The sequence below is a fragment of the Pristiophorus japonicus genome, unplaced genomic scaffold (assembly GCF_044704955.1).
Source record: "Pristiophorus japonicus isolate sPriJap1 unplaced genomic scaffold, sPriJap1.hap1 HAP1_SCAFFOLD_216, whole genome shotgun sequence".
NCBI classification, from domain to species: domain Eukaryota; kingdom Metazoa; phylum Chordata; class Chondrichthyes; family Pristiophoridae; genus Pristiophorus; species Pristiophorus japonicus.
The window spans coordinates 717033-743991 of NW_027251865.1; the positions used below are offsets into that span (position 1 = coordinate 717033).

The 26959-nt window shown below is 44.0% G+C and overlaps 12 non-coding genes across 12 annotated transcripts; all 12 read left to right on the forward strand.

The window, feature by feature from the left end:
* Window positions 1–70: 70 nt before the first annotated feature.
* Window positions 71–144, forward strand: trnai-aau (transfer RNA isoleucine (anticodon AAU)). The gene has a single exon. It is a non-coding gene; the product is annotated as a tRNA-Ile (tRNA).
* A 2172-nt stretch (window positions 145–2316) lies between these two features.
* Window positions 2317–2390, forward strand: trnai-aau (transfer RNA isoleucine (anticodon AAU)). The gene has a single exon. It is a non-coding gene; the product is annotated as a tRNA-Ile (tRNA).
* Window positions 2391–4563: 2173 nt separating this feature from the next.
* On the forward strand, window positions 4564–4637 carry trnai-aau (transfer RNA isoleucine (anticodon AAU)). Its single transcript has one exon. It is a non-coding gene; the product is annotated as a tRNA-Ile (tRNA).
* A 2173-nt stretch (window positions 4638–6810) lies between these two features.
* Window positions 6811–6884, forward strand: trnai-aau (transfer RNA isoleucine (anticodon AAU)). The gene has a single exon. It is a non-coding gene; the product is annotated as a tRNA-Ile (tRNA).
* A 2173-nt stretch (window positions 6885–9057) lies between these two features.
* Window positions 9058–9131, forward strand: trnai-aau (transfer RNA isoleucine (anticodon AAU)). Its single transcript has one exon. It is a non-coding gene; the product is annotated as a tRNA-Ile (tRNA).
* A 2173-nt stretch (window positions 9132–11304) lies between these two features.
* On the forward strand, window positions 11305–11378 carry trnai-aau (transfer RNA isoleucine (anticodon AAU)). The gene has a single exon. It is a non-coding gene; the product is annotated as a tRNA-Ile (tRNA).
* Window positions 11379–13551: 2173 nt separating this feature from the next.
* Window positions 13552–13625, forward strand: trnai-aau (transfer RNA isoleucine (anticodon AAU)). Its single transcript has one exon. It is a non-coding gene; the product is annotated as a tRNA-Ile (tRNA).
* A 2197-nt stretch (window positions 13626–15822) lies between these two features.
* Window positions 15823–15896, forward strand: trnai-aau (transfer RNA isoleucine (anticodon AAU)). The gene has a single exon. It is a non-coding gene; the product is annotated as a tRNA-Ile (tRNA).
* Window positions 15897–18069: 2173 nt separating this feature from the next.
* Window positions 18070–18143, forward strand: trnai-aau (transfer RNA isoleucine (anticodon AAU)). The gene has a single exon. It is a non-coding gene; the product is annotated as a tRNA-Ile (tRNA).
* A 2173-nt stretch (window positions 18144–20316) lies between these two features.
* trnai-aau (transfer RNA isoleucine (anticodon AAU)) lies at window positions 20317–20390 on the forward strand. The gene has a single exon. It is a non-coding gene; the product is annotated as a tRNA-Ile (tRNA).
* A 2173-nt stretch (window positions 20391–22563) lies between these two features.
* On the forward strand, window positions 22564–22637 carry trnai-aau (transfer RNA isoleucine (anticodon AAU)). Its single transcript has one exon. It is a non-coding gene; the product is annotated as a tRNA-Ile (tRNA).
* Window positions 22638–24810: 2173 nt separating this feature from the next.
* Window positions 24811–24884, forward strand: trnai-aau (transfer RNA isoleucine (anticodon AAU)). Its single transcript has one exon. It is a non-coding gene; the product is annotated as a tRNA-Ile (tRNA).
* The last annotated feature ends 2075 nt before the right edge of the window (window positions 24885–26959 follow it).

Here is a 26959-nt window from a genome sequence, read left to right on the forward strand (position 1 = left end):
TGTCACCCAGTGTGAGTTGGAAACACAATCCCCGCAGACTCAGCTTTCACGCAACGTTAACACAATTTGTGGCCGGTTAGCTCAGTTGGTTAGAGCGTGGTGCTAATAACGGCAAGGTCACGGGTTCGATCCCCGTACGGGCTATTCCAGTGTTTTTCATAATTTTTATTCGGTTTTTCGTCACGTTGAAAATCAAATCTTTATAATGAAACAAATCCACACAGAATCCCAAGGGTTGGGAATTATTTGGAATAACAGTCATTTGCCGACGGGGTTGAAAGGCACATCTTTCTGTTTATTTGTGTTTCTTGGTTTGCTGATAAACGATGAACCGGAGGCCTGTTCCTGTAAATGCTCCAAAGTAGAAACAGACAGACAGAACGCTTCTGTCGCCTGGAGATGGGCAAAAGACTGCAGTTCAGGACAAAAACACCAAATGAAATGTTCACCCGGCACCGAGTTTGAAAAATCCCGAGAAAAGGACAGAATGAAATAGATTTCAGTGCATGCCTACCCGCACGTGATGCTGTGGATGCGCGGACATATCTTTGGTGCTCTCCACAAAAAATGCCATTTGCTACGAACAGTTTTTCCTGGCGCGAATGTGGTGAGAATTTGGAAGGAGCAAGCAGGACAGACTGTGTTGGCCTGCTTGTTGCCAAGCAAATGTGCAGCCACTTCTTTGGCTTTCACCGCTTCGGCCCGGGTTCGATTCCCGGTCAGGGTACAATGTATTTTCGGCCGTTTGTACTGCAAGGCTGTTCCTGAACAAATTTACAGCTCATTGCACTCTTGCTGCCCCAACCATCAGCAGCGCATCATTCGTTGCAGTGATACAGCATCCACTTCTGTGCCTTCCGTTTGAAAGTCAGCAGTAAATGAGGAGATCTCACTCAACAAATGCTGATTGACACCGTAAATGTTGCCAATCATGGCTAACTTTATCCTTCCGTGTACATTTTTGCGGCACATCACTCTAGCTTACCATCTGTCAATGCATTGCCAGTGTGGAAGTATTCAGCATTTTAAACTTAGCAACGTGTGCAAGACTGGAATCAGTGAATGCCTGGGCCATGGCCACTGATAACTTATCCCGAGCATTCATTTGGCCTGGGCCCCTCCTATATTGCACATTGGCTCACTGTGTGTCTATGTTTAGCGTTCACAGGCAATTTACAAGCTCTGAATTTCCCAGCAGTGAATTCATGGAGTGATTGATCTAACCGACATTCAACATCAGTATTGTTAAATCTCTCCTTTATTCGCGACACTTATCTCTCTTCAGCATAGCACTGCTATGGACTGAACTTGTTAGAATTTCACCTTGCCTCGGGGTCAGTGCGGCTAAGTGGGACTTCGGCCGGTCTCCCTTTCAGAGCCCATCAGTGTCGAGAAAAGAACGGGGTATTTTACTGACATTTTATGTTCTCAAACAGTTATAAACTCTCCAGTATATTTCACGTGTGATACGGTGAGATCGAGCCTGTTGTGCAAGCTTTGTTTCTTTATGAACACTTCAGCAGAACATTAAATCAACATGTGGAACTAGAATTGCTGATTTACACTGTAAGTTTGCCAACATTTAACTGCAGTGTGAGAACAATCACCAATATAATTAGGCTTCCATTACGTTCTTGCACGACATCACCCTAAGAAACCTAGTTGATCACAGCACAGATATCAGTTAATTCATTGCCAGTGCGAAAAAATACACATTTTGAACTTAGCAACGTGTACAAGACCACTGCCTGCATCGTGGGCAGTGATAACGGAACATGAGCATTAAGATTTTCGGTATCATTATACTTTACATTAACACAACCTGAGCTCTGAGATGTGTTTGGGACCCATTGCCCCGAAATGAGGACTGAGTGGGTGGGGCAATTCATTCCGGGGTCAGGTTTTCTTTCAAAAAGGTGTGAGAAAACTTTGCTTCGTTCACTGTCACGCCGAAATAGTTGAGTTGGGAAGGCGTTTGACTGAAGATCCAGATGGTTCCTGGTTCAATCCCGTGTTTCAGCAATTTCTGGTTATTTCGCGTTCCCTTCATTCTAAGGGTAATGGCTGATTTTATATCGGGACAGTGGGCTGTTCAGCGGTTGCGTGATAATAATTTTTAACGTGAATTGCTTTTAGATTTAGCGCTCTTTTTCTGTTACGTTCTATTTACACTCTGCGCAGTGTTGTAGATGAACAGTGAACAATGTTTAAGCGATGTGATGTGTTCAATGTTTATGCAGTAAATCTGTCACCCAGTGTGAGTTGGAAACACAATCCCCGCAGACTGAGCTTTCACGCAACGTTAACACAATTTGTGGCCGGTTAGCTCAGTTGGTTAGAGCGTGGTGCTAATAACGGCAAGGTCACGGGTTCGATCCCCGTACGGGCTATTCCAGTGTTTTTCATAATTTTTATTCGGTTTTTCGTCACGTTGAAAATCAAATCTTTATAATGAAACAAATCCACACAGAATCCCAAGGGTTGGGAATTATTTGGAATAACAGTCATTTGCCGACGGGGTTGAAAGGCACATCTTTCTGTTTATTTGTGTTTCTTGGTTTGCTGATAAACGATGAACCGGAGGCCTGTTCCTGTAAATGCTCCAAAGTAGAAACAGACAGACAGAACGCTTCTGTCGCCTGGAGATGGGCAAAAGACTGCAGTTCAGGACAAAAACACCAAATGAAATGTTCACCCGGCACCGAGTGTGAAAAATCCCGAGAAAAGGACAGAATGAAATAGATTTCAGTGCATGCCTACCCGCACGTGATGCTGTGGATGCGCGGACATATCTTTGGTGCTCTCCACAAAAAATGCCATTTGCTACGAACAGTTTTTCCTGGCGCGAATGTGGTGAGAATTTGGAAGGAGCAAGCAGGACAGACTGTGTTGGCCTGCTTGTTGCCAAGCAAATGTGCAGCAACTTCCTTGGCTTTCACCGCTTCGGCCCGGGTTCGATTCCCGGTCAGGGTACAATGTATTTTCGGCCGTTTGTACTGCAAGGCTGTTCCTGAACAAATTTACAGCTCATTGCACTCTTGCTCCCACAACCATCAGCAGCGCATCATTCGTTGCAGTGATACAGCATCCACTTCTGTGCCTTCCGTTTTAAAGTCAGCAGTAAATGAGGAGATCTCACTCAACAAATGCTGATTGACACCGTAAATGTTGCCAATCATGGCTAACTTTATCCTTCCGTGTACATTTTTGCGGCACATCACTCTAGCTTACCATCTGTCAATGCATTGCCAGTGTGGAAGTATTCAGCATTTTAAACTTAGCAACGTGTGCAAGACTGGAATCAGTGAATGCCTGGGCCATGGCCACTGATAACTTATCCCGAGCATTCATTTGGCCTGGGCCCCTCCTATATTGCACATTGGCTCACTGTGTGTCTATGTTTAGCGTTCACAGGCAATTTACAAGCTCTGAATTTCCCAGCAGTGAATTCATGGAGTGATTGATCTAACCGACATTCAACATCAGTATTGTTAAATCTCTCCTTTATTCGCGACACTTATCTCTCTTCAGCATAGCACTGCTATGGACTGAACCTGTTAGAATTTCACCTTGCCTCGGGGTCAGTGCGGCTAAGTGGGACTTCGGCCGGTCTCCCTTTCAGAGCCCATCAGTGTCGAGAAAAGAACGGGGTATTTTACTGACATTTTATGTTCTCAAACAGTTATAAACTCTCCAGTATATTTCACTGTGTGATACGGTGAGATCGAGCCTGTTGTGCAAGCTTTGTTTCTTTATGAACACTTCAGCAGAACATTAAATCAACATGTGGAACTAGAATTGCTGATTTACACTGTAAGTTTGCCAACATTTAACTGCAGTGTGAGAACAATCACCAATATAATTAGGCTTCCATTACGTTCTTGCACGACATCACCCTAAGAAACCTAGTTGATCACAGCACAGATATCAGTTAATTCATTGCCAGTGCGAAAAAATACACATTTTGAACTTAGCAACGTGTACAAGACCACTGCCTGCATCGTGGGCAGTGATAACGGAACATGAGCATTAAGATTTTCGGTATCATTATACTTTACATTAACACAACCTGAGCTCTGAGATGTGTTTGGGACCCATTGCCCCGAAATGAGGACTGAGTGGGTGGGGCAATTCATTCCGGGGTCAGGTTTTCTTTCAAAAAGGTGTGAGAAAACTTTGCTTCGTTCACTGTCACGCCGAAATAGTTGAGTTGGGAAGGCGTTTGACTGAAGATCCAGATGGTTCCTGGTTCAATCCCGTGTTTCAGCAATTTCTGGTTATTTCGCGTTCCCTTCATTCTAAGGGTAATGGCTGATTTTATATCGGGACAGTGGGCTGTTCAGCGGTTGCGTGATAATAATTTTTAACGTGAATTGCTTTTAGATTTAGCGCTCTTTTTCTGTTACGTTCTATTTACACTCTGCGCAGTGTTGTAGATGAACAGTGAACAATGTTTAAGCGATGTGATGTGTTCAATGTTTATGCAGTAAATCTGTCACCCAGTGTGAGTTGGAAACACAATCCCCGCAGACTGAGCTTTCACGCAACGTTAACACAATTTGTGGCCGGTTAGCTCAGTTGGTTAGAGCGTGGTGCTAATAACGGCAAGGTCACGGGTTCGATCCCCGTACGGGCTATTCCAGTGTTTTTCATAATTTTTATTCGGTATTTCGTCACGTTGAAAATCAAATCTTTATAATGAAACAAATCCACACAGAATCCCAAGGGTTGGGAATTATTTGGAATAACAGTCATTTGCCGACGGGGTTGAAAGGCACATCTTTCTGTTTATTTGTGTTTCTTGGTTTGCTGATAAACGATGAACCGGAGGCCTGTTCCTGTAAATGCTCCAAAGTAGAAACAGACAGACAGAACGCTTCTGTCGCCTGGAGATGGGCAAAAGACTGCAGTTCAGGACAAAAACACCAAATGAAATGTTCACCCGGCACCGAGTGTGAAAAATCCCGAGAAAAGGACAGAATGAAATAGATTTCAGTGCATGCCTACCCGCACGTGATGCTGTGGATGCGCGGACATATCTTTGGTGCTCTCCACAAAAAATGCCATTTGCTACGAACAGTTTTTCCTGGCGCGAATGTGGTGAGAATTTGGAAGGAGCAAGCAGGACAGACTGTGTTGGCCTGCTTGTTGCCAAGCAAATGTGCAGCCACTTCTTTGGCTTTCACCGCTTCGGCCCGGGTTCGATTCCCGGTCAGGGTACAATGTATTTTCGGCCGTTTGTACTGCAAGGCTGTTCCTGAACAAATTTACAGCTCATTGCACTCTTGCTCCCACAACCATCAGCAGCGCATCATTCGTTGCAGTGATACAGCATCCACTTCTGTGCCTTCCGTTTTAAAGTCAGCAGTAAATGAGGAGATCTCACTCAACAAATGCTGATTGACACCGTAAATGTTGCCAATCATGGCTAACTTTATCCTTCCGTGTACATTTTTGCGGCACATCACTCTAGCTTACCATCTGTCAATGCATTGCCAGTGTGGAAGTATTCAGCATTTTAAACTTAGCAACGTGTGCAAGACTGGAATCAGTGAATGCCTGGGCCATGGCCACTGATAACTTATCCCGAGCATTCATTTGGCCTGGGCCCCTCCTATATTGCACATTGGCTCACTGTGTGTCTATGTTTAGCGTTCACAGGCAATTTACAAGCTCTGAATTTCCCAGCAGTGAATTCATGGAGTGATTGATCTAACCGACATTCAACATCAGTATTGTTAAATCTCTCCTTTATTCGCGACACTTATCTCTCTTCAGCATAGCACTGCTATGGACTGAACCTGTTAGAATTTCACCTTGCCTCGGGGTCAGTGCGGCTAAGTGGGACTTCGGCCGGTCTCCCTTTCAGAGCCCATCAGTGTCGAGAAAAGAACGGGGTATTTTACTGACATTTTATGTTCTCAAACAGTTATAAACTCTCCAGTATATTTCACTGTGTGATACGGTGAGATCGAGCCTGTTGTGCAAGCTTTGTTTCTTCATGAACACTTCAGCAGAACATTAAATCAACATGTGGAACTAGAATTGCTGATTTACACTGTAAGTTTGCCAACATTTAACTGCAGTGTGAGAACAATCACCAATATAATTAGGCTTCCATTACGTTCTTGCACGACATCACCCTAAGAAACCTAGTTGATCACAGCACAGATATCAGTTAATTCATTGCCAGTGCGAAAAAATACACATTTTGAACTTAGCAACGTGTACAAGACCACTGCCTGCATCGTGGGCAGTGATAACGGAACATGAGCATTAAGATTTTCGGTATCATTATACTTTACATTAACACAACCTGAGCTCTGAGATGTGTTTGGGACCCATTGCCCCGAAATGAGGACTGAGTGGGTGGGGCAATTCATTCCGGGGTCAGGTTTTCTTTCAAAAAGGTGTGAGAAAACTTTGCTTCGTTCACTGTCACGCCGAAATAGTTGAGTTGGGAAGGCGTTTGACTGAAGATCCAGATGGTTCCTGGTTCAATCCCGTGTTTCAGCAATTTCTGGTTATTTCGCGTTCCCTTCATTCTAAGGGTAATGGCTGATTTTATATCGGGACAGTGGGCTGTTCAGCGGTTGCGTGATAATAATTTTTAACGTGAATTGCTTTTAGATTTAGCGCTCTTTTTCTGTTACGTTCTATTTACACTCTGCGCAGTGTTGTAGATGAACAGTGAACAATGTTTAAGCGATGTGATGTGTTCAATGTTTATGCAGTAAATCTGTCACCCAGTGTGAGTTGGAAACACAATCCCCGCAGACTGAGCTTTCACGCAACGTTAACACAATTTGTGGCCGGTTAGCTCAGTTGGTTAGAGCGTGGTGCTAATAACGGCAAGGTCACGGGTTCGATCCCCGTACGGGCTATTCCAGTGTTTTTCATAATTTTTATTCGGTTTTTCGTCACGTTGAAAATCAAATCTTTATAATGAAACAAATCCACACAGAATCCCAAGGGTTGGGAATTATTTGGAATAACAGTCATTTGCCGACGGGGTTGAAAGGCACATCTTTCTGTTTATTTGTGTTTCTTGGTTTGCTGATAAAAGATGAACCGGAGGCCTGTTCCTGTAAATGCTCCAAAGTAGAAACAGACAGACAGAACGCTTCTGTCGCCTGGAGATGGGCAAAAGACTGCAGTTCAGGACAAAAACACCAAATGAAATGTTCACCCGGCACCGAGTGTGAAAAATCCCGAGAAAAGGACAGAATGAAATAGATTTCAGTGCATGCCTACCCGCACGTGATGCTGTGGATGCGCGGACATATCTTTGGTGCTCTCCACAAAAAATGCCATTTGCTACGAACAGTTTTTCCTGGCGCGAATGTGGTGAGAATTTGGAAGGAGCAAGCAGGACAGACTGTGTTGGCCTGCTTGTTGCCAAGCAAATGTGCAGCAACTTCCTTGGCTTTCACTGCTTCGGCCCGGGTTCGATTCCCGGTCAGGGTACAATGTATTTTCGGCCGTTTGTACTGCAAGGCTGTTCCTGAACAAATTTACAGCTCATTGCACTCTTGCTCCCACAACCATCAGCAGCGCATCATTCGTTGCAGTGATACAGCATCCACTTCTGTGCCTTCCGTTTTAAAGTCAGCAGTAAATGAGGAGTTCTCACTCAACAAATGCTGATTGACACCGTAAATGTTGCCAATCATGGCTAACTTTATCCTCCCGTGTACATTTTTGCGGCACATCACTCTAGCTTACCATCTGTCAATGCATTGCCAGTGTGGAAGTATTCAGCATTTTAAACTTAGCAACGTGTGCAAGACTGGAATCAGTGAATGCCTGGGCCATGGCCACTGATAACTTATCCCGAGCATTCATTTGGCCTGGGCCCCTCCTATATTGCACATTGGCTCACTGTGTGTCTATGTTTAGCGTTCACAGGCAATTTACAAGCTCTGAATTTCCCAGCAGTGAATTCATGGAGTGATTGATCTAACCGACATTCAACATCAGTATTGTTAAATCTCTCCTTTATTCGCGACACTTATCTCTCTTCAGCATAGCACTGCTATGGACTGAACCTGTTAGAATTTCACCTTGCCTCGGGGTCAGTGCGGCTAAGTGGGACTTCGGCCGGTCTCCCTTTCAGAGCCCATCAGTGTCGAGAAAAGAACGGGGTATTTTACTGACATTTTATGTTCTCAAACAGTTATAAACTCTCCAGTATATTTCACTGTGTGATACGGTGAGATCGAGCCTGTTGTGCAAGCTTTGTTTCTTTATGAACACTTCAGCAGAACATTAAATCAACATGTGGAACTAGAATTGCTGATTTACACTGTAAGTTTGCCAACATTTAACTGCAGTGTGAGAACAATCACCAATATAATTAGGCTTCCATTACGTTCTTGCACGACATCACCCTAAGAAACCTAGTTGATCACAGCACAGATATCAGTTAATTCATTGCCAGTGCGAAAAAATACACATTTTGAACTTAGCAACGTGTACAAGACCACTGCCTGCATCGTGGGCAGTGATAACGGAACATGAGCATTAAGATTTTCGGTATCATTATACTTTACATTAACACAACCTGAGCTCTGAGATGTGTTTGGGACCCATTGCCCCGAAATGAGGACTGAGTGGGTGGGGCAATTCATTCCGGGGTCAGGTTTTCTTTCAAAAAGGTGTGAGAAAACTTTGCTTCGTTCACTGTCACGCCGAAATAGTTGAGTTGGGAAGGCGTTTGACTGAAGATCCAGATGGTTCCTGGTTCAATCCCGTGTTTCAGCAATTTCTGGTTATTTCGCGTTCCCTTCATTCTAAGGGTAATGGCTGATTTTATATCGGGACAGTGGGCTGTTCAGCGGTTGCGTGATAATAATTTTTAACGTGAATTGCTTTTAGATTTAGCGCTCTTTTTCTGTTACGTTCTATTTACACTCTGCGCAGTGTTGTAGATGAACAGTGAACAATGTTTAAGCGATGTGATGTGTTCAATGTTTATGCAGTAAATCTGTCACCCAGTGTGAGTTGGAAACACAATCCCCGCAGACTGAGCTTTCACGCAACGTTAACACAATTTGTGGCCGGTTAGCTCAGTTGTTTAGAGCGTGGTGCTAATAACGCCAAGGTCACGGGTTCGACTCCCGTACGGGCTATTCCAGTGTTTTTCATAATTTTTATTCGGTTTTTAGTCACGTTGAAAATCAAATCTTTATAATGAAACAAATCCACACAGAATCCCAAGGGTTGGGAATTATTTGGAATAACAGTCATTTGCCGACGGGGTTGAAAGGCACATCTTTCTGTTTATTTGTGTTTCTTGGTTTGCTGATAAACGATGAACCGGAGGCCTGTTCCTGTAAATGCTCAAAAGTAGAAACAGACAGACAGAACGCTTCTGTCGCCTGGAGATGGGCAAAAGACTGCAGTTCAGGAAAAAAACACCAAATGAAATGTTCACCCGGCACCGAGTGTGAAAAATCCCGAGAAAAGGACAGAATGAAATAGATTTCAGTGCATGCCTACCCGCACGTGATGCTGTGGATGCGCGGACATATCTTTGGTGCTCTCCACAAGAAATGCCATTTGCTACGAACAGTTTTTCCTGGCGCGAATGTGGTGAGAATTTGGAAGGAGCAAGCAGGACAGACTGTGTTGGCCTGCTTGTTGCCAAGCAAATGTGCAGCCACTTCTTTGGCTTTCACCGCTTCGGCCCGGGTTCGATTCCCGGTCAGGGTACAATGTATTTTCGGCCGTTTGTACTGCAAGGCTGTTCCTGAACAAATTTACAGCTCATTGCACTCTTGCTCCCACAACCATCAGCAGCGCATCATTCGTTGCAGTGATACAGCATCCACTTCTGTGCCTTCCGTTTTAAAGTCAGCAGTAAATGAGGAGATCTCACTCAACAAATGCTGATTGACACCGTAAATGTTGCCAATCATGGCTAACTTTATCCTTCCGTGTACATTTTTGCGGCACATCACTCTAGCTTACCATCTGTCAATGCATTGCCAGTGTGGAAGTATTCAGCATTTTAAACTTAGCAACGTGTGCAAGACTGGAATCAGTGAATGCCTGGGCCATGGCCACTGATAACTTATCCCGAGCATTCATTTGGCCTGGGCCCCTCCTATATTGCACATTGGCTCACTGTGTGTCTATGTTTAGCGTTCACAGGCAATTTACAAGCTCTGAATTTCCCAGCAGTGAATTCATGGAGTGATTGATCTAACCGACATTCAACATCAGTATTGTTAAATCTCTCCTTTATTCGCGACACTTATCTCTCTTCAGCATAGCACTGCTATGGACTGAACCTGTTAGAATTTCACCTTGCCTCGGGGTCAGTGCGGCTAAGTGGGACTTCGGCCGGTCTCCCTTTCAGAGCCCATCAGTGTCGAGAAAAGAACGGGGTATTTTACTGACATTTTATGTTCTCAAACAGTTATAAACTCTCCAGTATATTTCACTGTGTGATACGGTGAGATCGAGCCTGTTGTGCAAGCTTTGTTTCTTTATGAACACTTCAGCAGAACATTAAATCAACATGTGGAACTAGAATTGCTGATTTACACTGTAAGTTTGCCAACATTTAACTGCAGTGTGAGAACAATCACCAATATAATTAGGCTTCCATTACGTTCTTGCACGACATCACCCTAAGAAACCTAGTTGATCACAGCACAGATATCAGTTAATTCATTGCCAGTGCGAAAAAATACACATTTTGAACTTAGCAACGTGTACAAGACCACTGCCTGCATCGTGGGCAGTGATAACGGAACATGAGCATTAAGATTTTCGGTATCATTATACTTTACATTAACACAACCTGAGCTCTGAGATGTGTTTGGGACCCATTGCCCCGAAATGAGGACTGAGTGGGTGGGGCAATTCATTCCGGGGTCAGGTTTTCTTTCAAAAAGGTGTGAGAAAACTTTGCTTCGTTCACTGTCACGCCGAAATAGTTGAGTTGGGAAGGCGTTTGACTGAAGATCCAGATGGTTCCTGGTTCAATCCCGTGTTTCAGCAATTTCTGGTTATTTCGCGTTCCCTTCATTCTAAGGGTAATGGCTGATTTTATATCGGGACAGTGGGCTGTTCAGCGGTTGCGTGATAATAATTTTTAACGTGAATTGCTTTTAGATTTAGCGCTCTTTTTCTGTTACGTTCTATTTACACTCTGCGCAGTGTTGTAGATGAACAGTGAACAATGTTTAAGCGATGTGATGTGTTCAATGTTTATGCAGTAAATCTGTCACCCAGTGTGAGTTGGAAACACAATCCCCGCAGACTCAGCTTTCACGCAACGTTAACACAATTTGTGGCCGGTTAGCTCAGTTGGTTAGAGCGTGGTGCTAATAACGCCAAGGTCACGGGTTCGATCCCCGTACGGGCTATTCCAGTGTTTTTCATAATTTTTATTCGGTTTTTCGTCACGTTGAAAATCAAATCTTTATAATGAAACAAATCCACACAGAATCCCAAGGGTTGGGAATTATTTGGAATAACAGTCATTTGCCGACGGGGTTGAAAGGCACATCTTTCTGTTTATTTGTGTTTCTTGGTTTGCTGATAAACGATGAACCGGAGGCCTGTTCCTGTAAATGCTCCAAAGTAGAAACAGACAGACAGAACGCTTCTGTCGCCTGGAGATGGGCAAAAGACTGCAGTTCAGGACAAAAACACCAAATGAAATGTTCACCCGGCACCGAGTGTGAAAAATCCCGAGAAAAGGACAGAATGAAATAGATTTCAGTGCATGCCTACCCGCACGTGATGCTGTGGATGCGCGGACATATCTTTGGTGCTCTCCACAAAAAATGCCATTTGCTACGAACAGTTTTTCCTGGCGCGAATGTGGTGAGAATTTGGAAGGAGCAAGCAGGACAGACTGTGTTGGCCTGCTTGTTGCCAAGCAAATGTGCAGCAACTTCCTTGGCTTTCACTGCTTCGGCCCGGGTTCGATTCCCGGTCAGGGTACAATGTATTTTCGGCCGTTTGTACTGCAAGGCTGTTCCTGAACAAATTTACAGCTCATTGCACTCTTGCTCCCACAACCATCAGCAGCGCATCATTCGTTGCAGTGATACAGCATCCACTTCTGTGCCTTCCGTTTTAAAGTCAGCAGTAAATGAGGAGTTCTCACTCAACAAATGCTGATTGACACCGTAAATGTTGCCAATCATGGCTAACTTTATCCTCCCGTGTACATTTTTGCGGCACATCACTCTAGCTTACCATCTGTCAATGCATTGCCAGTGTGGAAGTATTCAGCATTTTAAACTTAGCAACGTGTGCAAGACTGGAATCAGTGAATGCCTGGGCCATGGCCACTGATAACTTATCCCGAGCATTCATTTGGCCTGGGCCCCTCCTATATTGCACATTGGCTCACTGTGTGTCTATGTTTAGCGTTCACAGGCAATTTACAAGCTCTGAATTTCCCAGCAGTGAATTCATGGAGTGATTGATCTAACCGACATTCAACATCAGTATTGTTAAATCTCTCCTTTATTCGCGACACTTATCTCTCTTCAGCATAGCACTGCTATGGACTGAACCTGTTAGAATTTCACCTTGCCTCGGGGTCAGTGCGGCTAAGTGGGACTTCGGCCGGTCTCCCTTTCAGAGCCCATCAGTGTCGAGAAAAGAACGGGGTATTTTACTGACATTTTATGTTCTCAAACAGTTATAAACTCTCCAGTATATTTCACTGTGTGATACGGTGAGATCGAGCCTGTTGTGCAAGCTTTGTTTCTTTATGAACACTTCAGCAGAACATTAAATCAACATGTGGAACTAGAATTGCTGATTTACACTGTAAGTTTGCCAACATTTAACTGCAGTGTGAGAACAATCACCAATATAATTAGGCTTCCATTACGTTCTTGCACGACATCACCCTAAGAAACCTAGTTGATCACAGCACAGATATCAGTTAATTCATTGCCAGTGCGAAAAAATACACATTTTGAACTTAGCAACGTGTACAAGACCACTGCCTGCATCGTGGGCAGTGATAACGGAACATGAGCATTAAGATTTTCGGTATCATTATACTTTACATTAACACAACCTGAGCTCTGAGATGTGTTTGGGACCCATTGCCCCGAAATGAGGACTGAGTGGGTGGGGCAATTCATTCCGGGGTCAGGTTTTCTTTCAAAAAGGTGTGAGAAAACTTTGCTTCGTTCACTGTCACGCCGAAATAGTTGAGTTGGGAAGGCGTTTGACTGAAGATCCAGATGGTTCCTGGTTCAATCCCGTGTTTCAGCAATTTCTGGTTATTTCGCGTTCCCTTCATTCTAAGGGTAATGGCTGATTTTATATCGGGACAGTGGGCTGTTCAGCGGTTGCGTGATAATAATTTTTAACGTGAATTGCTTTTAGATTTAGCGCTCTTTTTCTGTTACGTTCTATTTACACTCTGCGCAGTGTTGTAGATGAACAGTGAACAATGTTTAAGCGATGTGATGTGTTCAATGTTTATGCAGTAAATCTGTCACCCAGTGTGAGTTGGAAACACAATCCCCGCAGACTGAGCTTTCACGCAACGTTAACACAATTTGTGGCCGGTTAGCTCAGTTGTTTAGAGCGTGGTGCTAATAACGCCAAGGTCACGGGTTCGACTCCCGTACGGGCTATTCCAGTGTTTTTCATAATTTTTATTCGGTTTTTAGTCACGTTGAAAATCAAATCTTTATAATGAAACAAATCCACACAGAATCCCAAGGGTTGGGAATTATTTGGAATAACAGTCATTTGCCGACGGGGTTGAAAGGCACATCTTTCTGTTTATTTGTGTTTCTTGGTTTGCTGATAAACGATGAACCGGAGGCCTGTTCCTGTAAATGCTCAAAAGTAGAAACAGACAGACAGAACGCTTCTGTCGCCTGGAGATGGGCAAAAGACTGCAGTTCAGGAAAAAAACACCAAATGAAATGTTCACCCGGCACCGAGTGTGAAAAATCCCGAGAAAAGGACAGAATGAAATAGATTTCAGTGCATGCCTACCCGCACGTGATGCTGTGGATGCGCGGACATATCTTTGGTGCTCTCCACAAGAAATGCCATTTGCTACGAACAGTTTTTCCTGGCGCGAATGTGGTGAGAATTTGGAAGGAGCAAGCAGGACAGACTGTGTTGGCCTGCTTGTTGCCAAGCAAATGTGCAGCAGCTTCCCTGGTGGTCTAGTGGTTAGGAATCGGCGCTTTCACCGCTGCGGCCTGGGTTCGATTCCCGGTCAGGGTACAATGTATTTTCGGCCGTTTGAACTGCAAGGCTGTTCCTGAACAAATTTACAGCTCATTGCACTCTTGCTGCCCCAACCATCAGCAGCGCATCATTCGTTGCAGTAATACAGCATACACTTCTGTGCCTTCATTTTTAAAGTCAGCAGTAAATGAGGAGATCTCGCTCAACAAGTGCTGATTGACACCGTAAATGTTGCCAATCATGGCTAACTTTATCCTTCCGTGTACATTTTTGCGGCACGTCACTCTAGCTTACCATCTGTCAATGCATTGCCAGTGTGGAAATATACAGCATTTTAAACTTAGCAACGTGTGCAAGACTGGAATCAGTGAATGCCTGGGCCATGGCCACTGATAACTTATCCCGAGCATTCATTTGGCCTGGGCCCCTCCTATATTGCACATTGGCTCACTGTGTGTCTATGTTTAGCGTTCACACGCAATTTACAAGCTCTGAATTTCCCAGCAGTGAATTCATGGAGTGATTGATCTAACCGACATTCAACATCAGTATTGTTAAATCTCTCGTTTATTCGCGACACTTATCTCTCTTCATCATAGCACTGCTATGGACTGAAACTGTTAGAATTTCACCTTGCCTCGGGGTCAGTGCGGCTAAGTGGGACTTCGGCCGGTCTCCCTTTCACAGCCCATCAGTGTCGAGAAAAGAACGGGGTATTTTACTGACATTTTATGTTCTCAAACAGTTATAAACTCTCCAGTATGTTTCACTGTGTGATACGGTGAGATCGAGCCTGTTGTGCAAGCTTTGTTTCTTTATGAAGACTTCAGCAGAACATTAAATCAACATGTGGAACAAGAATTGCTGATTTACACTGTAAGTTTGCCAACATTTAACTGCAGTGTGAGAACAATCACCAATATAATTAGGCTTCCATTACGTTCTTGCACGACATCACCCTAAGAAACCTAGTTGATCACAGCACAGATATCAGTTAATTCATTGCCAGTGCGAAAAAATACACATTTTGAACTTAGCAACGTGTACAAGACCACTGCCTGCATCGTGGGCAGTGATAACGGAACATGAGCATTAAGATTTTCGGTATCATTATACTTTACATTAACACAACCTGAGCTCTGAGATGTGTTTGGAACCCATTGCCCCGAAATGAGGACTGAGTGGGTGGGGCAAATCATTCCGGGGTCAGGTTTTCTTTCAAAAAGGTGTGAGAAAACTTTGCTTCGTTCACTGTCACGCCGAAATAGTTGAGTTGGGAAGGCGTTTGACTGAAGATCCAGATGGTTCCTGGTTCAATCCCGTGTTTCAGCAATTTCTGGTTATTTCGCGTTCCCTTCATTCTAAGGGTAATGGCTGATTTTATATCGGGACAGTGGGCTGTTCAGCGGTTGCGTGATAATAATTTTCAACGTGAATTGTTTTTTGATTTAGCGCTCTTTTTCTGTTACGTTCTATTTACACTCTGCGCAGTGTTGTAGATGAACAGTGAACAATGTTTAAGCGATGTGATGTGTTCAATGTTTATGCAGTAAATCTGTCACCCAGTGTGAGTTGGAAACACAATCCCCGCACACTGAGCTTTCACGCAACGTTATCACAATTTGTGGCCGGTTAGCTCAGTTGGTTAGAGCGTGGTACTAATAACGCCAAGGTCGCGGGTTCGATCCCCGTACGGGCCATTCCAGTGTTTTTCATAATTTTTATTCGGTTTTTCGTCACGTTGAAAATCAAATCTTTATAATGAAACAAATCCACACAGAATCCCAAGGGTTGGGAATTATTTGGAATGACAGTCATTTGCCGACGGGGTTGAAAGGCACATCTTTCTGTTTATTTGTGTTTCTTGGTTTGCTGATAAACGATGAACCGGAGGCCTGTTCCTGTAAATGCTCCAAAGTAGAAACAGACAGAGAGAACGGTTCTGTCGCCTGGAGATGGGCAAAAGACTGCAGTTCAGGACAAAAACACCAAATGAAATGTTCACCCGGCACCGAGTTTGAAAAATCCCGAGAAAAGGACAGAATGAAATAGATTTCAGTGCATGCCTACCCGCACGTGATGCTGTGGATGCGCGGACATATCTTTGGTGCTCTCCACAAAAAATGCCATTTGCTACGAACAGTTTTTCCTGGCGCGAAAGTGGTGAGAATTTGGAAGGAGTAAGCAGGACAGACTGTGTTGGCCTGCTTGTTGCCAAGCAAATGTGCAGCAACTTCCTTGGCTTTCACCGCTGCAGCACGGGTTCGATTCCCGGTCAGGGTACAATGTATTTTCGGCCGTTTGAACTGCAAGGCTGTTCCTGAACAAATTTACAGCTCATTGCACTCTTGCTGCCCCAACCATCAGCAGCGCATCATTCGTTGCAGTGATACAGCATACACTTCTGTGCCTTCATTTTTAAAGTCAGCAGTAAATGAGGAGATCTCGCTCAACAAATGCTGATTGACACCGTAAATGTTGCCAATCATGGCTAACTTTATCCTTCCGTGTACATTTTTGCGGCACGTCACTCTAGCTTACCATCTGTCAATGCATTGCCAGTGTGGAAATATACAGCATTTTAAACTTAGCAACGTGTGCAAGACTGGAATCAGTGAATGCCTGGGCCATGGCCACTGATAACTTATCCCGAGCATTCATTTGGCCTGGGCCCCTCCTATATTGCACATTGGCTCACTGTGTGTCTATGTTTAGCGTTCACACGCAATTTACAAGCTCTGAATTTCCCAGCAGTGAATTCATGGAGTGATTGATCTAACCGATATTCAACATCAGTATTGTTAAATCTCTCCTTTATTCGCGACACTTATCTCTCTTCAGCATAGCACTGCTATGGACTGAAACTGTTAGAATTTCACCTTGCCTCGGGGTCAGTGCGGCTAAGTGGGACTTTGGCCGGTCTCCCTTTCAGAGCCCATCAGTGTCGAGAAAAGAACGGGGTATTTTATTGACATTTTATGTTCTCAAACAGTTATAAACTCTCCAGTATATTTCACTGTGTGATACGGTGAGATCGAGCCTGTTGTGCAAGCTTTGTTTCTTTATGAACACTTCAGCAGAACATTAAATCAACATGTGGAACTAGAATTGCTGATTTACACTGTAAGTTTGCCAACATTTAACTGCAGTGTGAGAACAATCACCAATATAATTAGGCTTCCATTACGTTCTTGCACGACATCACCCTAAGAAACCTAGTTGATCACAGCACAGATATCAGTTAATTCATTGCCAGTGCGAAAAAATACACATTTTGAACTTAGCAACGTGTACAAGACCACTGCCTGCATCGTGGGCAGTGATAACGGAACATGAGCATTAAGATTTTCGGTATCATTATACTTTACATTAACACAACCTGAGCTCTGAGATGTGTTTGGGTCCCATTGCCCCGAAATGAGGACTGAGTGGGTGGGGCAATTCATTCCGGGGTCAGGTTTTCTTTCAAAAAGGTGTGAGAAAACTTTGCTTCGTTCACTGTCACGCCGAAATAGTTGAGTTGGGAAGGCGTTTGACTGAAGATCCAGATGGTTCCTGGTTCAATCCCGTGTTTCAGCAATTTCTGGTTATTTCGCGTTCCCTTCATTCTAAGGGTAATGGCTGATTTTATATCGGGACAGTGGGCTGTTCAGCGGTTGCGTGATAATAATTTTTAACGTGAATTGCTTTTAGATTTAGCGCTCTTTTTCTGTTACGTTCTATTTACACTCTGCGCAGTGTTGTAGATGAACAGTGAACAATGTTTAAGCGATGTGATGTGTTCAATGTTTATGCAGTAAATCTGTCACCCAGTGTGAGTTGGAAACACAATCCCCGCAGACTGAGCTTTCACGCAACGTTAACACAATTTGTGGCCGGTTAGCTCAGTTGGTTAGAGCGTGGTGCTAATAACGGCAAGGTCACGGGTTCGATCCCCGTACGGGCTATTCCAGTGTTTTTCATAATTTTTATTCGGTTTTTCGTCACGTTGAAAATCAAATCTTTATAATGAAACAAATCCACACAGAATCCCAAGGGTTGGGAATTATTTGGAATAACAGTCATTTGCCGACGGGGTTGAAAGGCACATCTTTCTGTTTATTTGTGTTTCTTGGTTTGCTGATAAACGATGAACCGGAGGCCTGTTCCTGTAAATGCTCCAAAGTAGAAACAGACAGACAGAACGCTTCTGTCGCCTGGAGATGGGCAAAAGACTGCAGTTCAGGACAAAAACACCAAATGAAATGTTCACCCGGCACCGAGTGTGAAAAATCCCGAGAAAAGGACAGAATGAAATAGATTTCAGTGCATGCCTACCCGCACGTGATGCTGTGGATGCGCGGACATATCTTTGGTGCTCTCCACAAAAAATGCCATTTGCTACGAACAGTTTTTCCTGGCGCGAATGTGGTGAGAATTTGGAAGGAGCAAGCAGGACAGACTGTGTTGGCCTGCTTGTTGCCAAGCAAATGTGCAGCCACTTCTTTGGCTTTCACCGCTTCGGCCCGGGTTCGATTCCCGGTCAGGGTACAATGTATTTTCGGCCGTTTGTACTGCAAGGCTGTTCCTGAACAAATTTACAGCTCATTGCACTCTTGCTCCCACAACCATCAGCAGCGCATCATTCGTTGCAGTGATACAGCATCCACTTCTGTGCCTTCCGTTTTAAAGTCAGCAGTAAATGAGGAGATCTCACTCAACAAATGCTGATTGACACCGTAAATGTTGCCAATCATGGCTAACTTTATCCTTCCGTGTACATTTTTGCGGCACATCACTCTAGCTTACCATCTGTCAATGCATTGCCAGTGTGGAAGTATTCAGCATTTTAAACTTAGCAACGTGTGCAAGACTGGAATCAGTGAATGCCTGGGCCATGGCCACTGATAACTTATCCCGAGCATTCATTTGGCCTGGGCCCCTCCTATATTGCACATTGGCTCACTGTGTGTCTATGTTTAGCGTTCACAGGCAATTTACAAGCTCTGAATTTCCCAGCAGTGAATTCATGGAGTGATTGATCTAACCGACATTCAACATCAGTATTGTTAAATCTCTCCTTTATTCGCGACACTTATCTCTCTTCAGCATAGCACTGCTATGGACTGAACCTGTTAGAATTTCACCTTGCCTCGGGGTCAGTGCGGCTAAGTGGGACTTCGGCCGGTCTCCCTTTCAGAGCCCATCAGTGTCGAGAAAAGAACGGGGTATTTTACTGACATTTTATGTTCTCAAACAGTTATAAACTCTCCAGTATATTTCACTGTGTGATACGGTGAGATCGAGCCTGTTGTGCAAGCTTTGTTTCTTTATGAACACTTCAGCAGAACATTAAATCAACATGTGGAACTAGAATTGCTGATTTACACTGTAAGTTTGCCAACATTTAACTGCAGTGTGAGAACAATCACCAATATAATTAGGCTTCCATTACGTTCTTGCACGACATCACCCTAAGAAACCTAGTTGATCACAGCACAGATATCAGTTAATTCATTGCCAGTGCGAAAAAATACACATTTTGAACTTAGCAACGTGTACAAGACCACTGCCTGCATCGTGGGCAGTGATAACGGAACATGAGCATTAAGATTTTCGGTATCATTATACTTTACATTAACACAACCTGAGCTCTGAGATGTGTTTGGGACCCATTGCCCCGAAATGAGGACTGAGTGGGTGGGGCAATTCATTCCGGGGTCAGGTTTTCTTTCAAAAAGGTGTGAGAAAACTTTGCTTCGTTCACTGTCACGCCGAAATAGTTGAGTTGGGAAGGCGTTTGACTGAAGATCCAGATGGTTCCTGGTTCAATCCCGTGTTTCAGCAATTTCTGGTTATTTCGCGTTCCCTTCATTCTAAGGGTAATGGCTGATTTTATATCGGGACAGTGGGCTGTTCAGCGGTTGCGTGATAATAATTTTTAACGTGAATTGCTTTTAGATTTAGCGCTCTTTTTCTGTTACGTTCTATTTACACTCTGCGCAGTGTTGTAGATGAACAGTGAACAATGTTTAAGCGATGTGATGTGTTCAATGTTTATGCAGTAAATCTGTCACCCAGTGTGAGTTGGAAACACAATCCCCGCAGACTCAGCTTTCACGCAACGTTAACACAATTTGTGGCCGGTTAGCTCAGTTGGTTAGAGCGTGGTGCTAATAACGGCAAGGTCACGGGTTCGATCCCCGTACGGGCTATTCCAGTGTTTTTCATAATTTTTATTCGGTTTTTCGTCACGTTGAAAATCAAATCTTTATAATGAAACAAATCCACACAGAATCCCAAGGGTTGGGAATTATTTGGAATAACAGTCATTTGCCGACGGGGTTGAAAGGCACATCTTTCTGTTTATTTGTGTTTCTTGGTTTGCTGATAAACGATGAACCGGAGGCCTGTTCCTGTAAATGCTCCAAAGTAGAAACAGACAGACAGAACGCTTCTGTCGCCTGGAGATGGGCAAAAGACTGCAGTTCAGGACAAAAACACCAAATGAAATGTTCACCCGGCACCGAGTGTGAAAAATCCCGAGAAAAGGACAGAATGAAATAGATTTCAGTGCATGCCTACCCGCACGTGATGCTGTGGATGCGCGGACATATCTTTGGTGCTCTCCACAAAAAATGCCATTTGCTACGAACAGTTTTTCCTGGCGCGAATGTGGTGAGAATTTGGAAGGAGCAAGCAGGACAGACTGTGTTGGCCTGCTTGTTGCCAAGCAAATGTGCAGCAACTTCCTTGGCTTTCACCGCTTCGGCCCGGGTTCGATTCCCGGTCAGGGTACAATGTATTTTCGGCCGTTTGTACTGCAAGGCTGTTCCTGAACAAATTTACAGCTCATTGCACTCTTGCTCCCACAACCATCAGCAGCGCATCATTCGTTGCAGTGATACAGCATCCACTTCTGTGCCTTCCGTTTTAAAGTCAGCAGTAAATGAGGAGTTCTCACTCAACAAATGCTGATTGACACCGTAAATGTTGCCAATCATGGCTAACTTTATCCTCCCGTGTACATTTTTGCGGCACATCACTCTAGCTTACCATCTGTCAATGCATTGCCAGTGTGGAAGTATTCAGCATTTTAAACTTAGCAACGTGTGCAAGACTGGAATCAGTGAATGCCTGGGCCATGGCCACTGATAATTTATCCCGAGCATTCATTTGGCCTGGGCCCCTCCTATATTGCACATTGGCTCACTGTGTGTCTATGTTTAGCGTTCACAGGCAATTTACAAGCTCTGAATTTCCCAGCAGTGAATTCATGGAGTGATTGATCTAACCGACATTCAACATCAGTATTGTTAAATCTCTCCTTTATTCGCGACACTTATCTCTCTTCAGCATAGCACTGCTATGGACTGAACCTGTTAGAATTTCACCTTGCCTCGGGGTCAGTGCGGCTAAGTGGGACTTCGGCCGGTCTCCCTTTCAGAGCCCATCAGTGTCGAGAAAAGAACGGGGTATTTTACTGACATTTTATGTTCTCAAACAGTTATAAACTCTCCAGTATATTTCACTGTGTGATACGGTGAGATCGAGCCTGTTGTGCAAGCTTTGTTTCTTTATGAACACTTCAGCAGAACATTAAATCAACATGTGGAACTAGAATTGCTGATTTACACTGTAAGTTTGCCAACATTTAACTGCAGTGTGAGAACAATCACCAATATAATTAGGCTTCCATTACGTTCTTGCACGACATCACCCTAAGAAACCTAGTTGATCACAGCACAGATATCAGTTAATTCATTGCCAGTGCGAAAAAATACACATTTTGAACTTAGCAACGTGTACAAGACCACTGCCTGCATCGTGGGCAGTGATAACGGAACATGAGCATTAAGATTTTCGGTATCATTATACTTTACATTAACACAACCTGAGCTCTGAGATGTGTTTGGGACCCATTGCCCCGAAATGAGGACTGAGTGGGTGGGGCAATTCATTCCGGGGTCAGGTTTTCTTTCAAAAAGGTGTGAGAAAACTTTGCTTCGTTCACTGTCACGCCGAAATAGTTGAGTTGGGAAGGCGTTTGACTGAAGATCCAGATGGTTCCTGGTTCAATCCCGTGTTTCAGCAATTTCTGGTTATTTCGCGTTCCCTTCATTCTAAGGGTAATGGCTGATTTTATATCGGGACAGTGGGCTGTTCAGCGGTTGCGTGATAATAATTTTTAACGTGAATTGCTTTTAGATTTAGCGCTCTTTTTCTGTTACGTTCTATTTACACTCTGCGCAGTGTTGTAGATGAACAGTGAACAATGTTTAAGCGATGTGATGTGTTCAATGTTTATGCAGTAAATCTGTCACCCAGTGTGAGTTGGAAACACAATCCCCGCAGACTCAGCTTTCACGCAACGTTAACACAATTTGTGGCCGGTTAGCTCAGTTGGTTAGAGCGTGGTGCTAATAACGGCAAGGTCACGGGTTCGATCCCCGTACGGGCTATTCCAGTGTTTTTCATAATTTTTATTCGGTTTTTCGTCACGTTGAAAATCAAATCTTTATAATGAAACAAATCCACACAGAATCCCAAGGGTTGGGAATTATTTGGAATAACAGTCATTTGCCGACGGGGTTGAAAGGCACATCTTTCTGTTTATTTGTGTTTCTTGGTTTGCTGATAAACGATGAACCGGAGGCCTGTTCCTGTAAATGCTCCAAAGTAGAAACAGACAGACAGAACGCTTCTGTCGCCTGGAGATGGGCAAAAGACTGCAGTTCAGGACAAAAACACCAAATGAAATGTTCACCCGGCACCGAGTGTGAAAAATCCCGAGAAAAGGACAGAATGAAATAGATTTCAGTGCATGCCTACCCGCACGTGATGCTGTGGATGCGCGGACATATCTTTGGTGCTCTCCACAAAAAATGCCATTTGCTACGAACAGTTTTTCCTGGCGCGAATGTGGTGAGAATTTGGAAGGAGCAAGCAGGACAGACTGTGTTGGCCTGCTTGTTGCCAAGCAAATGTGCAGCAACTTCCTTGGCTTTCACCGCTTCGGCCCGGGTTCGATTCCCGGTCAGGGTACAATGTATTTTCGGCCGTTTGTACTGCAAGGCTGTTCCTGAACAAATTTACAGCTCATTGCACTCTTGCTCCCACAACCATCAGCAGCGCATCATTCGTTGCAGTGATACAGCATCCACTTCTGTGCCTTCCGTTTTAAAGTCAGCAGTAAATGAGGAGTTCTCACTCAACAAATGCTGATTGACACCGTAAATGTTGCCAATCATGGCTAACTTTATCCTCCCGTGTACATTTTTGCGGCACATCACTCTAGCTTACCATCTGTCAATGCATTGCCAGTGTGGAAGTATTCAGCATTTTAAACTTAGCAACGTGTGCAAGACTGGAATCAGTGAATGCCTGGGCCATGGCCACTGATAACTTATCCCGAGCATTCATTTGGCCTGGGCCCCTCCTATATTGCACATTGGCTCACTGTGTGTCTATGTTTAGCGTTCACAGGCAATTTACAAGCTCTGAATTTCCCAGCAGTGAATTCATGGAGTGATTGATCTAACCGACATTCAACATCAGTATTGTTAAATCTCTCCTTTATTCGCGACACTTATCTCTCTTCAGCATAGCACTGCTATGGACTGAACCTGTTAGAATTTCACCTTGCCTCGGGGTCAGTGCGGCTAAGTGGGACTTCGGCCGGTCTCCCTTTCAGAGCCCATCAGTGTCGAGAAAAGAACGGGGTATTTTACTGACATTTTATGTTCTCAAACAGTTATAAACTCTCCAGTATATTTCACTGTGTGATACGGTGAGATCGAGCCTGTTGTGCAAGCTTTGTTTCTTTATGAACACTTCAGCAGAACATTAAATCAACATGTGGAACTAGAATTGCTGATTTACACTGTAAGTTTGCCAACATTTAACTGCAGTGTGAGAACAATCACCAATATAATTAGGCTTCCATTACGTTCTTGCACGACATCACCCTAAGAAACCTAGTTGATCACAGCACAGATATCAGTTAATTCATTGCCAGTGCGAAAAAATACACATTTTGAACTTAGCAACGTGTACAAGACCACTGCCTGCATCGTGGGCAGTGATAACGGAACATGAGCATTAAGATTTTCGGTATCATTATACTTTACATTAACACAACCTGAGCTCTGAGATGTGTTTGGGACCCATTGCCCCGAAATGAGGACTGAGTGGGTGGGGCAATTCATTCCGGGGTCAGGTTTTCTTTCAAAAAGGTGTGAGAAAACTTTGCTTCGTTCACTGTCACGCCGAAATAGTTGAGTTGGGAAGGCGTTTGACTGAAGATCCAGATGGTTCCTGGTTCAATCCCGTGTTTCAGCAATTTCTGGTTATTTCGCGTTCCCTTCATTCTAAGGGTAATGGCTGATTTTATATCGGGACAGTGGGCTGTTCAGCGGTTGCGTGATAATAATTTTTAACGTGAATTGCTTTTAGATTTAGCGCTCTTTTTCTGTTACGTTCTATTTACACTCTGCGCAGTGTTGTAGATGAACAGTGAACAATGTTTAAGCGATGTGATGTGTTCAATGTTTATGCAGTAAATCTGTCACCCAGTGTGAGTTGGAAACACAATCCCCGCAGACTGAGCTTTCACGCAACGTTATCACAATTTGTGGCCGGTTAGCTCAGTTGTTTAGAGCGTGGTGCTAATAACGCCAAGGTCACGGGTTCGACTCCCGTACGGGCTATTCCAGTGTTTTTCATAATTTTTATTCGGTTTTTAGTCACGTTGAAAATCAAATCTTTATAATGAAACAAATCCACACAGAATCCCAAGGGTTGGGAATTATTTGGAATAACAGTCATTTGCCGACGGGGTTGAAAGGCACATCATTCTGTTTATTTGTGTTTCTTGGTTTGCTGATAAACGATGAACCGGAGGCCTGTTCCTGTAAATGCTCAAAAGTAGAAACAGACAGACAGAACGCTTCTGTCGCCTGGAGATGGGCAAAAGACTGCAGTTCAGGAAAAAAACACCAAATGAAATGTTCACCCGGCACCGAGTGTGAAAAATCCCGAGAAAAGGACAGAATGAAATAGATTTCAGTGCATGCCTACCCGCACGTGATGCTGTGGATGCGCGGACATATCTTTGGTGCTCTCCACAAGAAATGCCATTTGCTACGAACAGTTTTTCCTGGCGCGAATGTGGTGAGAATTTGGAAGGAGCAAGCAGGACAGACTGTGTTGGCCTGCTTGTTGCCAAGCAAATGTGCAGCCACTTCTTTGGCTTTCACCGCTTCGGCCCGGGTTCGATTCCCGGTCAGGGTACAATGTATTTTCGGCCGTTTGTACTGCAAGGCTGTTCCTGAACAAATTTACAGCTCATTGCACTCTTGCTCCCACAACCATCAGCAGCGCATCATTCGTTGCAGTGATACAGCATCCACTTCTGTGCCTTCCGTTTTAAAGTCAGCAGTAAATGAGGAGATCTCACTCAACAAATGCTGATTGACACCGTAAATGTTGCCAATCATGGCTAACTTTATCCTTCCGTGTACATTTTTGCGGCACATCACTCTAGCTTACCATCTGTCAATGCATTGCCAGTGTGGAAGTATTCAGCATTTTAAACTTAGCAACGTGTGCAAGACTGGAATCAGTGAATGCCTGGGCCATGGCCACTGATAACTTATCCCGAGCATTCATTTGGCCTGGGCCCCTCCTATATTGCACATTGGCTCACTGTGTGTCTATGTTTAGCGTTCACAGGCAATTTACAAGCTCTGAATTTCCCAGCAGTGAATTCATGGAGTGATTGATCTAACCGACATTCAACATCAGTATTGTTAAATCTCTCCTTTATTCGCGACACTTATCTCTCTTCAGCATAGCACTGCTATGGACTGAACCTGTTAGAATTTCACCTTGCCTCGGGGTCAGTGCGGCTAAGTGGGACTTCGGCCGGTCTCCCTTTCAGAGCCCATCAGTGTCGAGAAAAGAACGGGGTATTTTACTGACATTTTATGTTCTCAAACAGTTATAAACTCTCCAGTATATTTCACTGTGTGATACGGTGAGATCGAGCCTGTTGTGCAAGCTTTGTTTCTTTATGAACACTTCAGCAGAACATTAAATCAACATGTGGAACTAGAATTGCTGATTTACACTGTAAGTTTGCCAACATTTAACTGCAGTGTGAGAACAATCACCAATATAATTAGGCTTCCATTACGTTCTTGCACGACATCACCCTAAGAAACCTAGTTGATCACAGCACAGATATCAGTTAATTCATTGCCAGTGCGAAAAAATACACATTTTGAACTTAGCAACGTGTACAAGACCACTGCCTGCATCGTGGGCAGTGATAACGGAACATGAGCATTAAGATTTTCGGTATCATTATACTTTACATTAACACAACCTGAGCTCTGAGATGTGTTTGGGACCCATTGCCCCGAAATGAGGACTGAGTGGGTGGGGCAATTCATTCCGGGGTCAGGTTTTCTTTCAAAAAGGTGTGAGAAAACTTTGCTTCGTTCACTGTCACGCCGAAATAGTTGAGTTGGGAAGGCGTTTGACTGAAGATCCAGATGGTTCCTGGTTCAATCCCGTGTTTCAGCAATTTCTGGTTATTTCGCGTTCCCTTCATTCTAAGGGTAATGGCTGATTTTATATCGGGACAGTGGGCTGTTCAGCGGTTGCGTGATAATAATTTTTAACGTGAATTGCTTTTAGATTTAGCGCTCTTTTTCTGTTACGTTCTATTTACACTCTGCGCAGTGTTGTAGATGAACAGTGAACAATGTTTAAGCGATGT